This window comes from Schistocerca cancellata, chromosome 4 (assembly GCF_023864275.1).
Source record: "Schistocerca cancellata isolate TAMUIC-IGC-003103 chromosome 4, iqSchCanc2.1, whole genome shotgun sequence".
Lineage (NCBI taxonomy): Eukaryota > Metazoa > Arthropoda > Insecta > Orthoptera > Acrididae > Schistocerca > Schistocerca cancellata.
This window is the reverse complement of record NC_064629.1, coordinates 209,334,079-209,359,342: the sequence shown is the minus strand read 5'-3', so window position 1 is coordinate 209,359,342 and position 25,264 is coordinate 209,334,079.

Genomic DNA, 25,264 nt, shown 5'->3' with positions numbered 1-25,264 from the left:
CCTAGTGGCGTTGCGGGCACATGACGTCAGTAACAAAAGTCTGTAAGCGGAGCTGACACGGACGGTGGTTCGCCCTAGTGAAGATATGCGCTCAAATGGGGAAATCCATTGAGATAAGCGACTTTGACTATTGGTAGATTATTATTACGCAAAGCCTGTGAACGAGTATCTCGAAAACGGCGAAGCTGGTCGAGTGCTCAAGTGATACAGTCGTGAAAATCTACGGAAAAATGTAGAAGACAGTGGAACTACAACTAGACGCTAAATGGTTGGACGACCACGACTGTTCACAGAAAGTGAGATTTGATGGCTCGTTCGTAAAGAAGGATAGATAGTGATCTGTAGCATCTCTACCGAAACAGCACAATGCTGGTGCACGCACAAGTGTTTCGGGCACACCGTTGATTGTACATTGTTGAACATTGAGTTCTGCAGCAGACCACCCCTACGTGTTCATATGTTGACACAACGCCATCGTTAATTATACGATTGCAGCGGGCAAGGGGCCATCGGGATTCGACCGCCTATCAATGGAAATATGTCGGCTCTTCGTGATCACATTTTTGCTACACTAGGTGGATGGTCGTATTCACAAACACCGTCATCAAGGTGAACGGCGGCTCGAAACGTGCAGCGCGCCACGGACGCAGGCTGATGGGACCAATATTATGCTATGAGAGATATTCTCCTGCGCTCGCATGGGACCTGCGGTAGTAGTCGAAGACACGCTGACATCTGCGAACCACCTGCATCTTTTCACGCTTGATGTCTGCCACGACGGCGATGTCATCTTTCAGCAGTACAATTGTCCGTGTCTCAGGGTCAGAACCGTACTACAGTAGTTTGAGGAGCGTTATAGTGAACTCACGTTGATGTCTCGGAGGCCAAATTCGCCTGATATAAATCCTATGAAACCCATCCGGCTCGCTATCGGCGCCATCACCGCATACGCAAATCAGCGGCCCGTTATTTACGCGAATTACATGACCTGTGCATAGACATCTAATGCCACTTACTTCCACAAACCTACCAACGAACTGTCGGATCCCTGATACGCTGAATCAGTGATTTATTTAGCTCCAAAGACGGAAAAACAAGCTATTAAGCAGGAAATGATAATGTTTCGGCTCATCATTGTAAAGCTCATCACTGACAGTATTAACTCATTCAGAAGAAACACCAATATTGATTCAGTAAAAATCAGATGGCAAAGCGATTTGCGCTTGGATAACACTTAAAAAATGTTCAAATGTGTGTGAAATCTTATGGGATTTAAATGCTAAGGTCATCAGTCCCTAAGGTTACACACTGCTTAACCTAAATTACCCTAAGGACAAACACACACACCCATGCCCGAGGGAGGACTCGAACCTCCGCCGGGACCAGCAGCATAGTCCATGACTGCAGCGCCCCAGACCGCTCGGCTAGTTCCTTAAGCATTTTACGGAACGTTATCTATTGTTCAACAGGTTTCATTTTCAACAGGCTTCCAATAGAACTGGAGAAATAGAGTGATAAAGCTTAAGTCTTCAGATCTAAGTAGAAAGCATTACTTGTTCTATTCCAGTAGAGAGTAGAAGTTTCTTCACAGTAGCTGAGTAAGCGTTCTCTGTAATATGTGATGTATTCTTATCCTTTCTCACTTCTGCGTGTTTTATCAATGTTTTTTAGTTTATTTTTTTTATAAATTTTCTAATCACCACTCTATAACTTACGTACTGGCTCGGTCCAGGACCAAGTAAATTTGCCTTGAATGGTTCTATGGAATCCCAAAAATAAGTTTAGAAAATGGAGAGACGATAATGGCTGAGCTAAGGTAAGACAAATTCAAGGCGAAAATGGTGACTGCAGAAGGTTTGCATTTACTCCAATTAATAAGCAATCCACCAACCGAATGCTAATAAATACACATTAATGTGACCACGTTTCAAGAGCCTGGATAACTACTTATGCAGCGCGGACCACTGCGAGAACTGCAGCTCCAGGAAGAGAGTCAGTGATGTACAGCCGGCTGAAGTGGCCGAGCGGTTCTAGGCGCTTCAGAACTACGTAAACCTAATTAACCTAAGGACATCACACACATCCATGCCCGAGGCAGGATTCGAACCTCCGACCGTAGTGGTAGCGCGGTTCCAGACTGTAGCGCCTAGAACCGCTCGGCCACCCAGGCCGGCTCATTAAAACACCCTCCAGACCATTACTCTCCCTCCTCCGGCCTGGACCCTACCGATAATCGTTGCAGGGTATTTGCTTTCACACGTTTCACGTCGCAGAGGCCAACAGCCACCTTTCCGATGGAGCATAAAACGTCGTTCATCTGAAAAGGCCACCTGTCGCCGTTTAGTGGACGTGCAGTTGCGATACTGGCGTGCAAATTTCAGCCTTCGTCGCCAATGAACAACAGTCAGCGTTGCTGCATAAATCAAACGGCTCTGCAGAGGCGCGTACACAGCAACGTTCGCTCAACGGTCGTTGAGGAGACACTGTTGGTAGTCCACTGTTTCAACAGTTGCACGTCTATTCGCCGGTACACATCTCCGCACCGGCGTTCACCCCTGTCATCTATGGCCCATGGTGCATCACAGTTGCCTCGGGGCCGGTTTTGGATAGCGCCATTTTGCCATACACGGTGTAGTTTAACCACAGCGGCACGTGAACAATTTTAAAATTCAGCCGTTTCGGAAATGCTTCCACTCTTGGCCCTAAAACCAATGACCATGCCGTTTGCTCGTCGGATAATTCGCTCCATTTTCGCATTACGTCTACGACAGCACTCCAGAATGAGATTTTCACCCTGCAGCGGAGTGTGCGCTGATATGAAACTTCCTGGCAGATTAAAACTGTGTGCCGGACCGAGACTCGAACTCGTGACCTTTGCCGTTCGCGGGCAACTGCTCTACCAACTGAGCTACCCAAGCACGACTCGCGCCCCGTTCTCACCGCTTTACTTCTGCCGGTACCTCGTCTCCTACCTTCCAAACTTCACAGAAGCTCATCTGCGAACCTTACAGATCTAGCACTCCTGAAAGAAAGGATACTGCGGAGACATGGTTTAGCCACAGCCTGGGGGATGTTTCCAGAATGAGATTTTCACCCTGCAGCGGAGTGTGCGCTGATATGAAACTTCCTGCCAGATTAAAACTGTGTGCCGGACCGAGACTGGTAGAGCACTTGCCCGTGAAAGGCAAAGGTCACGAGTTCGAGTCTCAGTCCGGCACACAGTTTTAATCTGCCAGGAAGTTTCATATCAGCGGACACTCCGCTGCAGAGTGAAAATCTCATTCTGGAAACATCCCCCAAGTTGTGGCTAAGCCATGTCTCTGCAATATCCTTTCTTTCAGGAGTGCTAGTTCTGCAAGGTTCGCTTCTGTAGAGTTTGGAAGGTAGGAGGCGAGGTACTGGCGGAAGTAAAGCTGTGAGGACGGGGCGTGAGTCGTGCTTGGGTAGCTCAGTTGGCAGAGCGAAAGGCAAAGGTCCCGAGTTCGAGTCTCGGCCCGGCACACAGTTTTAATCTACCAGGAAGTTTCATATCAGCGCACTCTCCACTGCAGGGTGAAAATCTCATTCTGGAAACATCCCCCAAGCTGTGGCTAAGCCATGTCTCCGCAATATCCTTTCTTTCAGGAGTGATAGTTCTGCAAGGTTCGCAGGGGAGTTTCTGTAAAGTTTGGAAGGTAGGAGACGAGGTACTGGCAGAAGTAAAGCTGTGAGGAGGGGGCGTGAGTCGTGCTTGGGTAGCTCAGTCGATAGAGCACTTGCCCGCGAAAGGTAAAGGTCACGAGTTCGAGTCTCGGTCCGGCACACAGTTTAAATCTGCCAGGAAGTTACGACAGCACTGTTTACATACCATCCACTGCTAGCGCTGCCATCTTGCATCTGTGAGTGGTTATTTCACATTGACATCGAACATAGAAGGTGGGCACATTAATGTGAATAGACTGTATATTTCTATATAAAATCAGGTTTCCTACCATTCCCAAATAATAATTGGAACGATAGCTGAGTCCAACACTCGGACTGAAAAATTATTCGAAATGACAGCTACAAGACGACGATACCAAATGGATGATGTGATAAAATGAGTGAGCAGTGCACGTAGAAAGCTGACACACTTGCCAGCAGCGTGCCGGCCTTGGAAAGCCGTGTGCTTCACGCACCGCGAGGTACCGACTGACCTTTCGCGCCGTCTCGTGCAGGAGGAATCCAGTAGCATCCTGCAAAGGCCTTCGGGGAAGCCTTAACCCTTACTCACTCGCATGCCTCCACCTTTAAGCAGTAAATCTATCGCCTAGAGCCGTATAAGCTTCGCATGAATTCGAATAAGAATTTACACGTTGCAAGTTACAAACTTGTCGTTTACACCGTAGTGTCGTAGAAGACAAGGAGAAAAATCTCAGCATCCATGTAAATTCGTAAATTCTTCGACCCGTAATCTAGAGATGATTGATCCAGCCTCAATGCCAAGTAGACGATTCGCCAAGCGTGAGAAAGGACACTGGAGTTGTTTCGAAAGCGAAAGTATTGAGTCGTGTTCGAGCAATTATCAAGGCAAACAAGAGAATTTCCCACAATACCTCTGCGCTCTCAAGTGTTCATTCAGTATTCTTTAGTTCTCTGGATCCAGTGGGCAGGGTCGTCGAACGGGACGTGTGTTGCACGTGAGTGCCATAAGGAAAGAAGGGGCGTTAATGGCCCAGTGTTCTCGCTTACCAACCGGTGAAAGCTGTATCTCATTAATAAAAGCAAGCTCATTTACAGAGCCTCTAAGGTACGAGGACTTGCTTCGTTTTCCATAGAGAGATGTAACATCATGAAAACATGTCCTAACGTACTTCACATTTGTCACACACTTGTCTCTCCTCGTGCACAGCTGCCAACACAATGTAGTAAAGCTGAAAATTCTAAATATATTCTAATTATGAATGGTGCATCCTGAAATGTAAAACTTACCAAGCAATCAAAACAATTCCTGGTAGTGGTGAAAGGAATAAAAATCTCGGTTTACCGTCTCGTCAGGTGCAAATCTGTGATGACAGAATAACAACAGAGTTATCCAAAGATTGGGAAGGATCCAACATTTACTTGAGAGGATTTTGGGAGACAAAAAATCTCAACGAGGATGATCAGATAGATATCAGAAGCCGATTATTCTTCAATAAACCAAGCTACACCTCACTATATTTGAAATTATTCGTGGTTACCTAGATATTAGGTAAGTGTCGCATTTCGGTGCACGCTGACCTCACAATTGCGTTCGTTACTTTGGAGAAACAACCATACATTTTTCCTACCATTATTTCGTTTTTCAAATGCAACATAAGACTTTCGTTTTTAGTGCTAATGTAATTTTCTGTTGTTTATACATATAAAATAAATAAGTAAACACATAAAAATAATAACATGAACTGTCACCAGAATTAATATAACATGTTTTAATGTATACATATTGAATATGTTTGATGCTTTTGAGCGTCTCTTCACAACGTTTTACGGTACAAGAAAGTGTAGAATTATGACCTAGTGCGAAAGTGTTATTTCTGTGCAGGCATAGGTTACGTGTGGGTAATACTCAATGATATCATTGGGAGAGGTACGTCGTGTTCGGGAGGTGGGAGATTCCATTTCTACCTCTGGCCGTTCAGATTTACAATGGGTTTCTCTAAATCGCTTCAGGAAGAGACTAGAACGGCTCCTTGGATTAGTCTACGGCCTATTCTTTCACTAACCCTCTTCCAGTCGAGTTAGTAATCTGTCTCTAATGAGATCGCCATCGACGTGGCGTTAAATTCTTAACAAATTTACGTAGATATAGATACCATGTTTATAACGAATTTTTACACCAAAGGTAGTCCGAAAATACGCATCAGTAGATGTATCGAAACTGAAAAAGAAAAAAGAAAAAAAAAAGAAAACCGGGCAGCGTGTGTATTCCGCCGTTCGTTCCCCTGCGCTTCTACAGATTCGAGTTAGTTTGTTGCTTCATTCTTCCGTCCTCCGTATGAGTAGTCAAATGTTACTCTAGAATGTTGAGTATTTTTATGAGTGCCAACACAGTGTAATTCTGTGTTTTTGTTACGGGTAGGCATGAAACGAAAGAAGGTGAGGAAATTCAGTTCGATGCCGCGTCCCATGAAGAGAGCACTGTGAATAGCGGATTGTACAATAACTCCATAAACATTTACAGAAAGATTTGGAATTATGTCAAAGACACTGAAACTCAGTTAAAACAACGAAAGTGTAAAACCTTCCCCGTCAGCAAATTTATGGTCGTGAGTACTTTTGCCGCCTGCACATGTAGACAAGTTGCGGCAGGTTCGAGAATAGCAGCGTTACAGACGTTTAGTATTCACAGCCAAGAAGACAGTGTTGCCTCTTAGTGTAGTACAAAATGGAATGATTAATATTTTCAAGCAACTTTGCTTTCTGATGCTAGTGTCATTCCATATATGACAATCATTTTTGTTAAAATATTCTAATATTTTGTAGTTCAGTCAGCCTCATACTCAACAGTAATACTTCACCTGTTAAGTGCACTCCGTTGTAGTGTTAAAAAAACACACGTTTCGCTTCGTGCCAGTAACGGTAAAGTAACTATAGTCTTTAAAACTCGTAATTATAGCACTCAGCGTATTGTTCTTAACGGGAAGTATTTGACAGGTGTGATAGCTGCTTTGGGCATAACACAAGGCAGTATTACAGGACTGTAGATATTCACGATTCTAACCGCATATACCTCGCTTTTCGCAGAGCACGGGACGTAGCATAAATAGTAATTATAAATTATTGTAATTATTTAGGCTATATTTTCCCCAATGCTGATCAGGAATATATGACTTAATCACAGTCTTAGTATGTTAACTTTGAAGTTCGGACTTCGGAATACGAATCCATACGCCACGGGGCAAGAAACTTTAATTATACATGTGTTGACGCTGATCGTGGTAGCATTACTGACGGATAGTAACTGTGGTGTGTTTGAGTAAGCTTGAACACAAACAGGTGTCGCGGTTTAATGGGCACTGAAATAGTAATTTGGACGTAGTACACAGTTGAGTGTTGTGGAGGTTGATGATACATCACGCCATCTCTCGTAAACGTAGCTTCATCTGAGAGGAGGATAACCATGTATTTCCGGACATACATTCTTTGTAGTTTACCTGGTTTTTATCCTCTCGGGGATAGTCTCCCGTAGTTTTTGTCCACTATTCAAAAGAACTCTGCATTTATTTTAAGTGCTAAAAAATATAGACTTATGAAATCGTCCAGTAATATGAAATAAGTCTGTGTAGCTGTCATGATCTTAAAGCAAACAACTTTTGTAAAAGTTAAATTTTATTTCTAGTTGTCACCTTTCTCGGAAAGTTAATAAATAAGAAGATTGGGCTGGTGTTGCGAGTACGTCGCGACCTATCTTTTAACAAGTAACAAACTTATTGCTGTAACACTTAAGCTGTCAATATGTTGGCCCAATATAGACAGGAATGGTTCAAATGACTCTAAGCACTATGGGACTTAACATCTGAGGTCATCAGTCCCCTAGACTTAGAACTACTTAAACCTAACTATCCTAAGGAACCACAGACATCCATGCCCAAGGCAGGACTCAAACCTGCAACCGTGGCATCCGCGTGGTTCTGGACTGAAGCGCCTAGAACCACTCGGCCACAGCGGCCGGCCATATAGATAGAATAGTTTATTTATTTTCTCTATACGGAGAGGAGAATTGTGGCATAAACAGTAACCAGTCACGATTCATTCCTCTGAAATTATTTTTCCGTAAAGCAGTTTCCAAGACCATCACCAAATTGTAGGATTTTCATATTGGGGTGTATGAGTCACGCACTTTCCGGACACTGTTTTTACATGCCGTTGTATATCAGGTGTTTTTCTAGGGCCCTTACAAGTGATACAATAGTTTATTAGTCAGAAAATATCACAAATACTTTTTAATTTTACACGTCTGCAATAATAGCTGTAATATACAAATTGATTGCGGAGTACTGTACGTACTGCATAGAAGCTCATCGCATAAAAAGATTAGTCACCCAAGTGCGCACGCACAGATGAATCGATAAGCCATTACAGACGGTGTAGTGATTGAGTCATGCGCTCAACCGCGAGCACACTGCCTAAACCGAGCGAGGTGGCGCACACTGGACTCGCATTCGGGAGGACGACGGTTCAATCCCGCGTCCGGCCATCCTGATTTAGGTTTTCCGTGATTTCCCTAAATCGCTCCAGGCAAAAGCAGGGATGGTTCCTTTGAAAGGGCACGGCTAACTTCCTTCCCTAATCCGATGAGACCGATGATCTCGCTGTCTGGTCTGCTCCTTCACAACAACCCAACCCAACACTGCCTAAACGTAAACATAGGGAAGTTGCGATCAGTGAGACATTTATGTTTCAAGGTGACATTGTATGTAAACATGGGTAAATTAAAGACAGTATAGAGTGACAAATAGAGAGAGAGTGGCTTGTGAATCAAATTCCCTTCCAAACCCGACAGGAATTTTTGCAGGGAGACAATGAAAGTCCAGCCCCCCTGTTAGCGAGAGAACATTGCGACGGAAACTGCATGCAACGAACATTTGGAGTCGATCGCCTAGCAAGAGTCCATTGCCCACACAGGCACATAATGCTACGCTTCTTCAGTGGGCTATAAATCAACGAAGGAGGGCAACAATCGACTGGTGGAACGCAAGAATCACGTTTTTGCCTATATTCAAATGACGCACGTCGTCGAATGCACCGAAGGCGAAATAAAGCATTTCATCCGGAACATGTCCGAGTTCAGGTTGAAGCCGAGGGTGGATCTGTGATGTTTTGGTGATATTTTTCTTATCATGAATCGGGCCCCCTCTCCGAGATGACAACTAACATGAGCTGGTATGTTTATTTAAACATTGTGAATGGTCACATATTGCCTTTCAGTCAACATCTGCATGGCGAGTATGCTACTGATACCTACATTTCCAAGACGACAACAGCAGAGTTCCTAGGGGCCGACCGGAGTGGCCTTGCGGTTCTAGGCGCTACAGTCTGGAGCCGAGCGACCGCTACGGTCGCAGGTTCGAATCCTGCCGCGGGCATGGATGTGTGTGATGTCCTTAGGTTAGTTAGGTTTAATTAGTTATAAGTTATAGGCGGCTGATGACCTCAGAAGTTAAGTCGCATAGAGCTCAGAGCCATTTGAACCATTTTTGAAGAGTTCCTAGGGCTGAAAAAATATGTGACCAGTTTCCCGAACACTTCCCCATCTACATCTACAGAGATACTCCGCAAGCCACCATACGGTGCGCTGCGATGTACCGCTACTAGTCATTTCCTTTCCTGTTCCATTCGCAAATAGAGCGAGGGAAAATTAACTATATGCCTCCGTATAAGCCCTAATTTCTCGTATACTATCTTTGTGGTCCTTACGCGCAATGTATGTTGGCGGCAGTAGAATCGTTCGGCAGTCCGCTTCAAATGATGGTTCTCTAAATTTTCTCAATAGTGTTTCTGGAAAAGAACGTTGCCTTCCCTCCAGGAATTCCCGTTTGAGTTCTTGAATCATCTACGTAACACTTACGTGTTGTTCGAACCTTCCCGTAACAGGTCTAGCAGTCCCCTCTGAATTGCTTCGTTCTCTTCATTAAAACCGACCTGGTACGGATCCCAAACACTCGAGCAGTACTCAAGAGTAAGTCACACCAGCGTCCTGTATGCGGTCTCGCTTGGAGGTGAACCATTCTTTCCCGACGCTTTTATAACTTGACTGAGCTGCAAAATCACCAGACTCGAACCTCATAGAAAATCTGTGGGACATGTTGGAAAAACGGGTAAGACGAAGGCATCAGCGTCTTCGCAATTTGAAGGAATTGCTAGAGCAAATCCTCAGCGCTTGGCTTAACCTGGACGCGACGTATGTGCACAACCTTGTGAACTCACTTCCTAAGCGAATGTAGGTGGTTGTCAAGTCCATGGCGGAATTACACGGTATTAAATTATGCTTGTAAAGTTTTCTCTAGAGGTGACTAATTTCTTGTCTGGTGAGTTTATGACAGTACAGCGACTTGTATGCTGATGCATGAAAACTATATTATGTGACCAAACGTCACCCATATACCCATTACTGTCCGTTCCGAGGAAGGTGTAGCTAACAGCAAGTGGGCCCTTGATTTGCTGCTGTTAATCTTGGGGAAGGATTTATACAAAATTGATAATATCTTTATCTGGGCATGCACCAAGTCCACAAACGGCCATCTCATAATGACATGTATACCACAACTCGTGACTCATCACATAATAACACCTTCCACCAACTACTGCGTTGCTTGCAGCAAAATAATATACGTAACGTATTCATTCCAGTTAAGGATGCCTTCTGAGTAGCAGCAACTCCATGAAACCATATTGGCTGTCGACGGATCGCTCTACCATCATTTGCTAAAGTACTGGTCATTTAAATTTCAGCACGACGTTAGCCGTGTGCAACAAAGGTCAAACTTGCTTGAAGTGTACTTCATGCTTGGATATGCAAACGAAAATAGTTTCAGCGTAACCGCAACAAAGTAAGTATGAGTAACGCCTTATATGAGGGGCGTTCAGTAAGTAATGAATACAAAACTTTTTTTCTCGGACGACTTTGGTTGAAAAAATGTGTAATTTGTTGGTGGGACAGACATCGTGAAACATTCCCGTTTCAGCCCCTATAGATTCACGAAGATCCGACAGACAGTGCCATTATATATAGCCGTCAAAATGGCGTCTGTAACGGAGGGACGTTCCAAAAGTGATTCAAATGGCTCTGAGCACTATGGGACTTAACATCTTAGGTCATCAGTCCCCTAGAACTTAGAACTACTTAAACCTAACTAACCTAAGGACATCACACATATCCATTCCCGAGGCAGGATTCGAACCTGCGACCATAGCAGTCGCGCGGTTCCCGACTGAAGTGCCTAGAACCGCTCGGTCACAACGGCCGGCGGAGGGACGTTCCAACCAGAGAGTTGTCATTGAGTTTCTTTTGACGGAGAACCAGAGCATCGAAGACATTCAAAGGTCACTTCCATAACATCTATGGAGACCAGGCAGTGAACAAAAGCACGATGGCTCGTTGGGCAAGGTGTCTGTCATCACAGCAAGGTCGCACTAACCTGTCCGATCTCCCGCGTGTAGGTTGGCCGCACACCGCCGTGACTCCTGCAATATTGCAACATACGGACACTCTCATTCGAGGCCGTCGACGGACCACAATGAAACACTCGCTGCTAAACTCGATGTCTCTGTTGGTAGTGCTAACACACTCGTCCACCACATTGGGATACTTAAAGGCGTCTGCCCGATGAGTTCCTTGCCGCCTAACAGAAGACAATAAACTGCAATGATGGACCATCTGTGCAGAACTGTTTGAGGTGACGAGGTTGTTCGTGACAATTCCTTGTCGAACACCGTCACAGGCGATTGAAAATGGGTTCATCACTTCGAAACGAAAACAAAACGACAATCCACACAGTGATGGCACACCACCTCTCCTCCGAAGAAAAAGTTCAATGCCGCACCCTGTCAGTAAAGATACGGCGATGGTCTTCTGGGACTCTGAATGGGTTTTTCTGTTTGGTGTCCTCTCTCTTTGTGCAATGATTTACTTTGAAGTGTACTGCGCTACCCTCAGAAAATTGAAGAAATAGCTTCAGTGTGTTCGTCGCCACAAAAATGAAAACAAACTTCTCCTTCTGAGTGACAACGCCAGGCCTACGAGTCTGCGTACCGTAGAACAGCTCACAAAACTTCTCTAGACTGTTCTTTCTCATTCACACTACAACCCGGATCTTTCACCTTCCACCTGTTTGACGCAATGATGGATACAATGCGCGAGAATCAGCACCTGGATCTTTCACCTTCCACCTGTTTGACCTAATGACGGATACAATGCGCGAGAAGCAGCACCTGGATAATGGGGAGGTTACTGATGCAGCGAGACGTTGGCTCCGATGTCGACCAGTAGAGTGGTACCATATTACCATACAGGTCCTCCTGTAAGGAGGCGTAAGGCCGTCGCACTGAACGGAAGAAAATGGCTCAAATGGCTCTAAGCACTATGGCGCTTAACATCTGAGGTCATCAGTCCCCTAGACGTACAACTCCGTAAACCTAACTAACCCAAGGGCATCACACACATCCATGCCCGAGGCAGGATTCGAACCTGCGACCGTAGCAGCAGCGCGGTTCCGGACTGAAGCGCCTAGAACCACTCGGCCACAGCGGCCGGCATCACTTAGTATTCACCACGCCTGGGGAGACGAGATTTCATCGACTAGGCGAGTCCAGTAATCAGGTGTGCGGCAAACTACCTGCCCCAGTAAATTGACAAAGTGATTTTCAACAAGAAAGACTTACGACTGAGTATTTCTAAACTGAGAAAGATAATTTATAAGCGAATCAAGCTTTTTAATTTTGGTGGACATACACCCTTCTATATGAAGCAGATGAGTGGATTGTAGGCAAACACAAGGCATACGCACACTGCAGAGTACTTTGCCCTGCCGCCTCTAAGGAGCATAACAAATGCAAAACGATGCCTAACGTTGCAGGGAAGCGTTAGCAAACTCTTCGCCTCTAATAAAAGTTGTCCCCATGAGGTGATGCTATAACCGCTAGACGTTTGATCCATAGACTTCGAAACACCCTATATGCATCGCAGAAACAGTGTTCAAAAGCGCCCACAATAGACAAGATGAATCATGCATTTTCCACTCATGCATAAATACTGTTCAAACTACATGTACTGGTAGCATTATTAGAGGCGCACGCTAACTACTTACCCATCAGATGTGTTATAAAAATGTGTAAAAAACGGGTATGGTGGTGAAGACCACTTTTAATCATAATTTTATGGCAGTGACTACTGTGGAGAGAGTTCATTTGAGATGAAATGGGACATTGTGTATGTCCACCATCGCCTCACACGCACGAGTATTGTAGAAATCTGTTGTAAGATCATGCACATTCATTTGATCGACTACAGCGCTCCACTGAAGATACGTGTATTCAGCAACACAATGCATTAAGTACGATACTGCAATCTGTCACGCATACATGAAATTTACTCGCAGTTGCGAATGTGGACAATCATCAGCTGTATAATGAAATGACAACAATGAAAATTTGTACCTTCCGGGACTCGAACCAGGATTTCCCGCTTATCGGGAGCGATTTCCTTACCATTTGGCTATCTGAACACGATCTACGGCCAGGCCAATGGGTGACGACACACGGGAGATTTTGTCGGGCCATGAGTTGTGCTCGGATAGCCTTATGGTAAGGCGACCCTCCGCGACAAGCTGGAGATCCGGGTTCGAGTCTCGGTCCGGCACAAATTTTCATTATCTTCGTTCCATTATACAGCTGATGGTCGCCCATATTCGCAACTGCGAATACATGTCACGTGGTCGCCGCGTTATCTGTTCCTTCGGACATCCATGCATGTCCGAAGAAATATTGCATTGTAATTCGGAGTAGCACAGGCACTGTAATACAGTATTTATCCGCCTCGATTTTCAAGTAAAATGTCTTCCCTGTGCGGGAACATACATAACGGATGTACGAGAACATGTTGACACATGGTTGGTGACATATGGAAGTTTGGGTCTGGCTATGAGGCTAGGATAGCCTAATGTTAAAGCGACCACGCTCAATAAACGGGAAATCCGGCTTCGAGTCCCAGTACGACACAAATTTTCACTTCGCCATTTCGTTACACAGCTGATGGTTGTCCACATTGGCAGTTGCAAATACATTTGATGCGATGCATTGAGCTCTTGAATTGCCAGTGGTTGGACAGTGTCAGGAACATACTTGGCTGGCTCTCAGTCTTACCAAGTATATCTGGAAAGTCCGCAGCTCGTGGTCGTGCGGTAGTGTTCTCGCTTCCCACGTCCGGGTTGCCGGGTTCGATTCCCGGCGGGGTCAGGGATTTTCTCTGCCTCGTGATGACTGGGTGTTGTGTGCTGTCCTTAGGTTAGTTAGGTTTAAGTAGTTCTAAGTTCTAGGGGATTGATGACCATGGCTGTTAAGTCCCATAGTGCTCAGAGCCATTTCAACCATTTTTATATCTGGGATGACGTCGAGAGAGATGTATGCATATTGTGTTCTGTTTTGACCATTCACCAATAGGGAACAAATTGCTATCAAGAATGCTTGCCATTCCCTACCCTGTCCGCCGCTCGTGGTCTCGCGGTAGCGTTCTCGCTTCCCGAGCACGGGGTCCCGGGTTCGATTCCCGGCGGGGTCAGGGATTTTCACCTGCCTCGAGATGACTGGGTGTTTGTGTTGTCCTCATCATTTCATCATCATCCAGGAAAGTGGCGAAATTGGACTGAGCAAAGGTTGGGAAATTGTACGGGCGCTGATAACCACGCAGTTGAGCGCCAACAAACCAAACAAACCAAAAATTCCCTACCCTGTAATCTATTTGACATTTGAACACAATCCGTAACTCACAGGGGCTGCACCAGTGTGATGGTGTCTTTTACTGAAATAGTAAGGTAACTACAAAACTATTTTATCAGTACAATGGAAAAGATCAAATAATAAAATCAGCACTTGCGTTGGTGGTATTTTTGTCTGATTATTCATTATTTGTTTGTGTGTGTGTCCTAGGCGGGGGGGGGGGGGGGGGGGGGTGAGATAGCACCACGGCTTCGGGAAGGAAGCTACAGAATTATTTCATTTTGTTGTGTAGAAGTACACTCGGCAAAATTTTGATTTCAAATTATAAGACGTTATGAAAATTAAACAGTGTCTGGGACCATTACCGTGTTGCAACTTCCCTGCGTAGGTTATTTTTATCTGGAAACCTGGAGCTGTGTTTACGCGTTAATTCTAGGCCCGAGCCGCGGTAATGCATATCATTTTCCCAGGCAGGCTGAGGTTCCCGCTGCGCGCTGTTGCACATTAACGCTGCAGTGAGTCACCATTAGGAAAAGAAGTGCCAGCGCCGACGACAAAGCAACTGCATTGCAACACCACTAAAAAGAAACTGCCATTTGCGTACACAGCTGGCTGTGTTCTTCACTCTGACGTTTCGTCCTTCACTGTCTGCGGTTGCCAAAAAAAGACTTCATTACTTCACTAAAACTCCTCATAAATTACACGAGGGGAAGATTGCGGTGGCGAAAGACACAAACAGCGGATAATTGTTAACAGGAGACCTTGGAGGAAAACGTTGTTCACATTTAGTCAAATAAATTCATTACAGGCTGTGCTGTAACCGAATGATGTTTCGACGACGCGATTTTAATTCCAGTGAAAGTAGCTTTTAACCGTGAGAAACTTCATTCAGAAATCAAGAACTGGAAAATGGTAAACGTTTTTTTATGTATCCGCTGCTATCACCTCGTGTTATTATTCGTTTTCCTTATAAGCCGCACGTAGGGCATAAGTAGTTAATGGAGAGAACTTGGCCTGGTGGTGATAATGTGTGGTTCTTTAAAGGTCAAAAAGACACCTCTTTCACGTGGTCCCCTTTCAGTTCAGTCACTTCGTCCAATTTTGTCCCAGCTGGTAGATTACATTCCTGACGTGCGATTCTGGAAGGTCGGAAAACTGCCAATCTACGTACGGAGTTCAGAAAGTAAGTTACATGTGTCGTCCCACGCAAAGACCATTGCGAGAGAAGAGTGGCGCATTGTTACACGGGAGTACGTGTTCCAGGTTTCCTGTAGACACAGTTCTGTTGCTGTACGGATAACAGGTGCATCAGTGGACGATTGAAATAGTGCGGCAAATTGAAATGTACACCAAAGATGAAGTACACGGGGCTGTATGATTCTTGTGAGAAAAACATCTAAATTTCACACAGATTCAGCTTGAAATTCTGTCGGTATATGGACCAAATGTGCTGTCGCATCCAGATGGCTCTCTGACGAAAGAGCGGATATCTATCTTCGACGAGATGAAAGATTTACAGAACGTTACGACCGTTGTTAACAGAGACTTGGTGACTATGCTGAGAAACAGTTTCACTTTGAAGTGTAGTGCAGTTCAGTAAATATTATTTCTCCTTCCACAATAAAATGTAATTTACATTCTGAAGTCCCTTTCTACGTCTATGTCCCTTTCTACGTCTATGTTTAACATCTGCGAAGTTCTTCACATATAAGAGGGGCGTTTGAAAAGTCCGTGCAAAGTCCGAGAGATGCCATCACCGGCAGGTATCGAGGTCGTTTTTAATTAGTAGCATCTTTGGAAAGAACGCACACCAAGTTTCAGCCATATTGGTCTATTTCTTTGTGTTTGGCATTCGTGTGAATCAAGGAAGTCGAGTGATTGTCAAAAAATGGACGAAAAAGAATTTCGTGTGGTGATTAAACATTACCTTATAAAAGGAAAAACGCCTCAGGAGACTAAAGAGAAGCTTGATAAACATTACGGCGACTCTGCACTTTCGATTAGAACAGTTTATAAGTGGTTTCAAAATTTTCGGAGTGGCCATATGGGCACAAGTGATGCTGAACGCTCTGGACGCTCTGTGGAGGTTACGACTCCAGAAATCATTGATAAAATCCATGATATGGTGATAGATGACAGAAACGTTAAGGTGCGTGAGATTGCTAGTGCTGTGAGTATCTCGAATCAACGGGTACATAAGATTTTGCATAAACATTTGGACATGAGAAAGCTATCCGCAAGATGGGTTCCACGACTGCTCACGCTTGACCAAACACGGAATCGTGTGAAGTGTTGCAAGGATGGTTTGCAGCTGTTCAGGAAGAATCCACAGGACTTTAAGCGTCGTTTCGTCACTGTGGATGAAACGTGGATACATTACTATACTCCTGAGAGGTTCGAATCCTGCCTCGGGCATGGATGTGTGCGATGTCCTTAGGTTAGTTAGATTTAAGTAGTTCTAAGTTCTAGGGGACTGATGACCTCAGAAGTTAAGTCCCATAGTGCTCAGAGTCATTTGAACTATTTTTGAACCTGAGAGCAAACAACAGTCTAAACAATGGGTTACCAAGGGAGAATCTGTACCAAAAAAGGCGAAGACCACTCCTTCGGCCGGAAACGTTATGGCGACTGTCTTTTGAGATTCGTAAGGGATAACCCTCATCGACTGTCTGGAAAAGGATAAAACTATTACAGATGAATATTATTCATCGTTATTGGACCGAGCTGCAAGAAAAACGCCGGCGCTTGGACCGCAAAAAAGTTCTTTTCCATCGCTACAATGCACCAGCACACACCTCAGCAGTTGTGGTCGCAAAATTAATGGAAATAGGATTCCAACTCGTTTCACATCCCTCCTATTCTCCAGACTTGGCTCCCTCGGACTACTATTTGTTCCCCAATCTGAAGAAATGGCTGGCGGGACAAAGATTTTATTCAAACGAAGGGGTGATTGCAGCAACTAATAACTATTTTGCAGACTTCGACAATTCCTATTATTCGGAAGGGATCAACGAATTAGAACAGCGTAGGGCGAAGTGTATAAGTCTAAAAGGACACTATGTTGAAAAATAAAAAAGTTTTACCCCAAACACGTAAGTAGTTTTTATTTTGCACGGACTTTACAAACGTCCCTCGTAGAAATATGTGATAGAGAGTGACGTAAGTAGTGAACGGAAGGATACTCTGGCAATTATTACTATAAATTAGTCTGCTTTCCCGTTGCCAAAGCAGTTCCGTACGCTGGTGCACTGTTAGCATATAGCCGGCCGGTGTGGCCGTGCGGTCTAGGCGCTTCAGTCTGGAACCGCGTGACCGCTCCGGTCGCAGGTTCGAATCCTGCCTCGGGCATGGATGTGTGTGATGTCCTTAGATTAGTTAGGTTTAAGTAGTTCTAAGTTCTAGGGGACTGATGACCACAGATGTTAAGTCCCATGGTGCTCAGAGCCATTTGAACCATTTTGTTAGCATATATTTCGTTCTGTTTTCACCCAGTTGGTCCAGTAGGCTTGCTTGTTATTCGTCAGTATTTTTTTTTACTGGTAGCAAGATAATCAACAACAAGACCTCTCTTTTGCATCCCAGAAAACACTGGTCATAGCCTTTCTTGTACTGCAAACTGTTTCACCTTTATTGGTGGATCGCCCAATGTTTTCAATACTGTTTCGTTTCGGGCGTGAAATGGTGAACATAAGTCTCACACACAGTCGCAGCTGATACACGTGTTTCGCAAAGGTAGGCCTATGTCAAGTTAACTGGGTGAAGTCAGCTGGATTACGTTTATCGAAGGTTTCCAGTGTGTTAAGTGTGTCGAGGGCAACTGTATCCAAGGCGATGAAGACGTGAAAGACTTGTGGCAAAGCATCAGTCTATGAAGACCGATAGAGGGCGAAATAAATTGTCCGAGAACTGGATCGTTGAGCATGGAAGAGGGCAAAGAAACAACCTGTAAATATGAATAAGTGGTTTCAAATTTATTTTTTTTAAATACATTTAAATTACATTCCACATCTAGCAGTGTGAGCTATTGCAGTACCATTGATATCAGTCTCAATAATTCTAAACAACATGTGTCTGCAGTTGCAAACCAACGTAAACTGCACAAAATAACATTTGAAGTGCTTGTCAGAGGATACTTCCTACAGAAAAACCTGCCAGGATTTCTTCACCTTTCATTTACCTACGGAGCGCTGATAGGGACAGTCACAGATGTACCAGCGGCCCATTCCTTCCTTTGTAAAAATCCCTCCATCACAGCCAAAACTGTGTCTTACTTTCCAGTGGTATGGAACGTTTCGATTAAATACTGGTTCCTGAAATATTGTTTTTAGGATTTCGTGGATGGAAGACGTCCATCTTCAAGCGTCTACCAATTCTAGTTTTTCAACATATCCGCGTTGCTCTTCAGTGGGAAAACAAGCCTGTGAGCATATATGCTGCCCCAATTTCTATGCGTTCAATGTCCCCTGTTGGAAGTCTGGTATGGGTTCCACATGCTTGGACAATATCCTAAGACGGGTCTCACGAGTATTTTGTAAGCAGTTTACTTGGTAAACTCATTGCATTTTCCTAGTATCCTGTAAATCAATAGAATTTTTCCACCTGCTTTTCCTACGGCTCAGCCTACATGATCATCTCAGTTCCCTACAGATTTTTATACCTATGTATTTATACACGGAGGTCACGAAAGTCATGGGGTAGCGATATAGTCATATATAGATGGCGGTAATATCGCGTACACAAGGTATAAAAGGACAGTGCATCTGCGAAGTTGTCATTTGTACTCAGCTTATTCGTGTGAGCCTACGGCCTTGCCACAGTGGTAACACCTGTTCGCGTCAGATCACCGAAGTTAAGTGCTGTCGGGCTGGGCTAGCACTTGGATGGGTGACCATCCGGTCTGCCGAGCGCTGTTGGCAAGCGGGGTGCACTCAGCCCTTGTGAGGCAAACTGAGGAGCTACTTGATTGAGAAGTAGCGGCTTCGGTCTCGGAAACTGACATACGGCAGGGAGAGCGGTGTGTTGACCACATGCCCCTCCATGTCCGCACCCAGTGACGCCTGTGGTCTGAGGATGACACGACGGCCGGTCGGTATCTCTGGGCCTTCATGGCCTGTTCGGGAGTTTTAGTTTAGTTTTTTGATTCGTGTGAAAAGGTCACGGTCGCACGACGGGAATTACCAGACTTTGAACGCGGAATGGTAGTTGGAGCTAAATACATAAGACATTCGATTTCGGAAGTCGTTAGAGGATTCAATATTTCGAGATCCACGCTGTCAAGAGTGTGCCAAGAGTATCAAATTTCAGGCATTACCTGTCACTATTGACAACAGAGTGGTGTTTGCGTAAAGGTGTTTATGCTAATCAGACAAGCAACACTGCTTGAAATAACCACAGAAATCAAAGTGAGACGTACGACGAAAGTATCCATTAGGACAGAGCGGCGAAATATGACGTTAGTGGGCTATGGCAGTAGATGGCCGGCACGAGTGCCTTTGCTATCTGGACGACACAGACTACAGTGCCTCTCCTGCACTCGTGACCATATCGGTTGGACCCTACACAACTGGAAAAGCGTGGCCTGATTTCAGTTGGTAAGAGCTGATGGTAGCGTTCGAGTGTGGCGAAGCAACAAGGCAACGTGCAAGCTAGTGGTGACTCCATAACGGTATTTGCTGTGTTTACATGGAATGCAGGGGTCCTCTGGTCCAAATTAACCAATCATTGACTGGAAATGGTTACGTTCGGCTACTTCGAGACCATTTGTAGCCTCTCATGGGTTTCATGTTCCCAAACAACGACGGAGTTTTTATGGCTGACAATGCACCATGTTACCGGGCCACAATTATTTGTCATTGGTTTGAAGAACGTTCTAGACAATTCGCGCGAATAATCTGGCCACCCGTATCGCCCGACATGAATTCCATCGGACATGTATGGGACATAAGCGACACGTCAGTCCGTAAACAAAATCGTGCACCGGCAACAATTTTGCGATTGTGGACGGCTATAGAGGCAGCATGGCACAGTATTTCTGAAGATGAATTCCTATGACTTTTTGAGCCCAGGCCACGTTGAGCTACTGTACTACGCCGGGCAAAAGGAGGTCCGACACGATTTTAGGAGGTAGGCATCCTCATGACTTTTGTCACCTGAATGTAGGTTAAAAGAAGGCCAAGACTTTTAAGTACCAGTATAATTACAATTTCAAAATTTTTAATGAGATAAAAACGAGTGGAAATTTAACAATGGAACCGCTGAAGGGTCAGACTCATTAAAATAACTTATTCCAGTTAGTGAGTGATATCTATTCCTAGTCTAATTATTGCCCTTAGAATTACTCTGGCGTTAAATGTACGCTTCGCGACAGGTGACTAATTTTGTTTCCATACTCAGACTTACGAAGATATATTAAAGAACATCAGTGACTGAAGGCACGTTCATCGACCTCGGACTGCTGACTGTAGAGAGAGAATTGTGTGGAAGCTTTGAATTATCGTGTGTAATCGACGAATGGGCAAATACGAAGAAAAGAAGACGAGTTCTTAAATTTATGGATGTGGACAAAGGGTTACCAAACTACAGTTTCTAAGATTTTAGTTCTGTATTGTTTTGAACGCAGATTTAGAAGCATGTGTACACATTAGTTTTAGGGGTACCTCCTATCTGTAGAACCTTTACCTTTGCCCATTGGGTTACCTTCATGCAGGGCAGGGTCCTGCGTACATACCAGGCGCAATGACGTCGTCAAGATGGCGGATAATTAAAAAATCCAAGACAGGGTTGGTGGGAAATTTAAAAATGGAAGGTGGCGCTAGTGGGAATTTCAAATCTTCAAGAAATGAAACGAAAATTAAATACATTTAAAAACTTCCAAGGTGGTGGGACTAGCCCAGTTGCGCTTTTCAATACTTTCTCATTTCCATCCACCCTCCCCCCTCCCCCCACCCTCTATCTCTATCCAACTAAAATTCAAGACAGCAGTACTAGCCCAGTTGTGCATAGTACCACTTACCCCAAGTCAATCTTCAGCCAATATCAGCGCAGTATTTAAATGAAGCGGTCCTATTGCAACATAGCTTCAATAAACAAAAAATTTTTAAGTACAGCTTCCCTAGTTCTGCTTTTCACTCTACATCCCTTCCCTCCTCTCCTGACAATCACAGTGGAGTATTAAAACGATGTGTAGAATGACTTCAGGTTCAAAGGTATGCAGAAAAAAATGTAATCTTCACAGACATTAACGTCAAATGTATTTGCCTCTGATTTGCGAGCACACACACACACACACACACACACACACACACACACACACACCATTAAAATGAAATCTGTCATGCTTAAACGTGTCCGTACGCTCCGAAAAGATTTTTGCTGTGTTCAAAAGTATTTAGCAGAATAATTATATAAAGGGTTTCACTAGGAGTATATCTGGTCCTGCTAAAAGCCATGAGCCATGATCAGTCAAAAAATTATGTAAAGCGCGTAACCTGTAGTATTTTTGGCTGTGCTCTAAAGTATCCGAACACCCTGAATTCCTTTTCTCTGCCATAATCAACAAAAAATTACGTAAATGGTGTAAATTTCAATATTAAACAGTACTTTACGGGATGTTCTAAGGTATCTAAAAGCTCTGATTTTTTGTGCTATATTTGTCAAACAACTACGTAAAGCAACACTTGCGTACACACAAAGTTCCAACGGAGCCCCAGAGTAATTATTCTTAACATCTAAATTGATGTCAACTGTCACAACGCTGACTTGCTGTTGTTCTGAGAAGCCTCACATCCAATCGGCGTAATATGGCATGAATGTCACATTGTAAAACACAAATGGGCACTACGGCTTAAAGAGAACTTGTCAAAGAGAGTAAACAGTTTTATTTCTATGGCAGAAAGTCGTCTGATAAAGTCAGTGAAACATTATAATGACCCCCTCAAATTAATTATTGTCCACACCTATGAATTCTCAAGAGTCACAACGTTCTTTCCATGTCTAAAATGTTCCCAAAAATGCTTCTGAAACGTAAAAAAGGGCAATACTTATGTCAAGTATCTCAATGTTATTTTCCACGCACACACATATGCGTCAAACTGGTGCCTAAAACATGACTGTGAACTCTAAAGTAAGTACTCCAACACTATTTCTATGCCTAAATCGTAACAAATATCATGCTATACAGACAGCTGACATTACACATTAGGCCTAAAAGTCCAATGTCGTAAATCTAATCTGACCAGGCTTATTAATCGCAGTAGATACCTGTTAGCTAAAACACTATACTAAGCAGGAAACTGCACAGACAAATAGCCAGTGTGAATTACTATCAGCTACTGGAAAAATGTAATTAAATCCTACTCATGTAAGGAACAGTACACCCTCAAATTAAATATTTCCACATCTAAATTATTCTGTGATACTATCTCCACGTCTGAAATACATGAAGTGTACTGATGTTTCAATCTGAGGAAATGTTATAGGTGGTTCAAAGAACGTACTGTGATCACATAACCTTTTCACAAGCTTTTCAATATTTTTTCACCTCTGCTAACACCAGTTTAGGAGGGAATAAGACCATGTATTACAAGAAAAATATAATTGGTGCAATTAATTTGCATTCATTGATTTTTATTACAAATGTTTGCCCTATCTGACATTAGGCACACAAACAATATGCTGAAATATTTACCAAACGGAACTATGGTGCCTAGGCGCTCTAAAACGTTTGCCAGTCGGAACTAAGGCTCTCGTAATGTTTACGGATGGTACTTCCTATATAGTCCAGTCAACGAAGGAAAATCAGGGGAAAAGGCATGTAGTCGCAAATATTTGTACTGCATTACTGGATTGTTATAAGCAACACACCAAAAATCCTCACCGGTGGGGTGTGAGCTTTGGGCTGGGGGTCGGTTTAAACGTCACTTTTTATGTTTTCCTCGAATAAATCAAAAGTCGCTGCTTCTGGAGAAAACGTTTTCCAGTTCGGAGTTAAACTACATTAAACGTCCTACAAAAAAGGCCGTATTCAATTTTTCTTTAGGTCTAGCAGTTTCCACGTTCAGGCGATGGAAAAATTGTATACTATTAAAATTATTGTTCTAACGGTAAAAAATTTATGTTTATCGATAAATGAAGAGAGTAAAAAGCTAATGTTAAATTTGTGTAGCACATCTGACTACAGTAGAGCCGTCTCTACGAATAAATTGTGTTCTGTGAATGTATCAATTGGAGGGGGGGGGGGGGGCTGAGATGTGCGGTGTAGTATCGCGAGTGAAGGTAGGTCTCTGGATTGTGTTGTACAGTTCCCTCCTTCATAGGTCCGCAAACTGAAGGCCGATCAGGTGATTCTGCACTCTTATCCACTCCACTACTTTGTTTCACAAAGCTATACGGGTCCTCCACAGCGCGCATTAAGAATCAATAGCGAAACAGTGTGCAGACGTGCCAGGGGCGTGTCTATTTGCGTTAACGCTGCATGGAATACAGTTACCAGCTACCAATAACACTACGGCCTGTCGCACACTTATGCGCATGGTCCGCGCCCCGCGTTTGGGCGCTGTCGGTAGTCAAGTATTCGTATACTATAGGGCGTTACATATGTGCACCGATGATCTGCACGAGCCGCAGACGGTCCGCGTAGATTAAATACACAGAAGCACTTTGACGCGTGCACAGTCCTCCGGATACTGCGTGTAGACGAAGCAGAGTATCTTCATTTTACCCGAAGCATTCTACTAGCGTGGTAATACGGGTCTGCAGTACAGCAGTTGTTACATTACCATGTATTCTACTCGTCTAAGGAACGAATGGACAAATCAAAACATGTGTAAAATTTGTCTTCGTCGTTACACAAATCGCTAATTTCCAAAAATGACTGGCTATCGAAGTTGCGGGGTCCAAACGATAAATATCGAATGTACGATCCTAAACTGATCACGCAACTCTGATGGTAATGGTTGAACTGTGTAAGCATTCACTTGAGCACGAACAACTGCTACAATTCCGCACTGCATTGATAATGACCTGACACAGGTCGAAATCTGATCTGCGTTGTGACTATAAATGTCATATTAAAGCAACTTAATTCTACGACTGATTGCTGCTCTATCTAACCCCGTTACAAAAGTATTTGTAATTACAAAGGAGATGACTTACCTTACTCGTCATCGGTGTTGCCGTCATGTGAAAGTCCATGTGATGTGTACGCTACGGGAACAATTCCCTTTTTGCCATTAATCGCAGAGGTATGTAACTTATTGCAAAACAAAGAAAAATGACGATCACAAATAACTGATCATAACGCCCACCACCAGAGTCGCATAATCGATTTTACAATCTCACATTCGATATGTATCGTTTGGACCCCGCGACTTCGATAGGCAATCATTCTTGGAAATTACCCACAAATCTAAATAAAGTTTGTACATCTTTGTTCCACGGTAGGATGCACCTTTTTTCTCTTTTTAGGTATTAGATAGGCTAAACGATTTTTAAATGCAGCAAGCTCATATACGAGATACAATCCAACAGAACGATGTGCTACAGCACAGATCACAGAGCACAGTGCACAGAACTCCGTATTTGCGAGACTGCACGGAACCATGCGCATCCGTCCGACTGTGTAAACCATCGACATGGATACGCCAACCGTACGATGAGCGCGGACCATCTGTGTAAGTGTGCAACAGGCCGGACGCAGGATAATGCGTATGGGCAGAATCTATGAAAATCTTTGCACACTGTTCTACACCATTAGAGCAGAAATTGATTCTTAGCTGTCCTGTACGGCAGATGTAGTGTTCTTCCGGGAAAGGCAGCTTCCCCTTCCCTG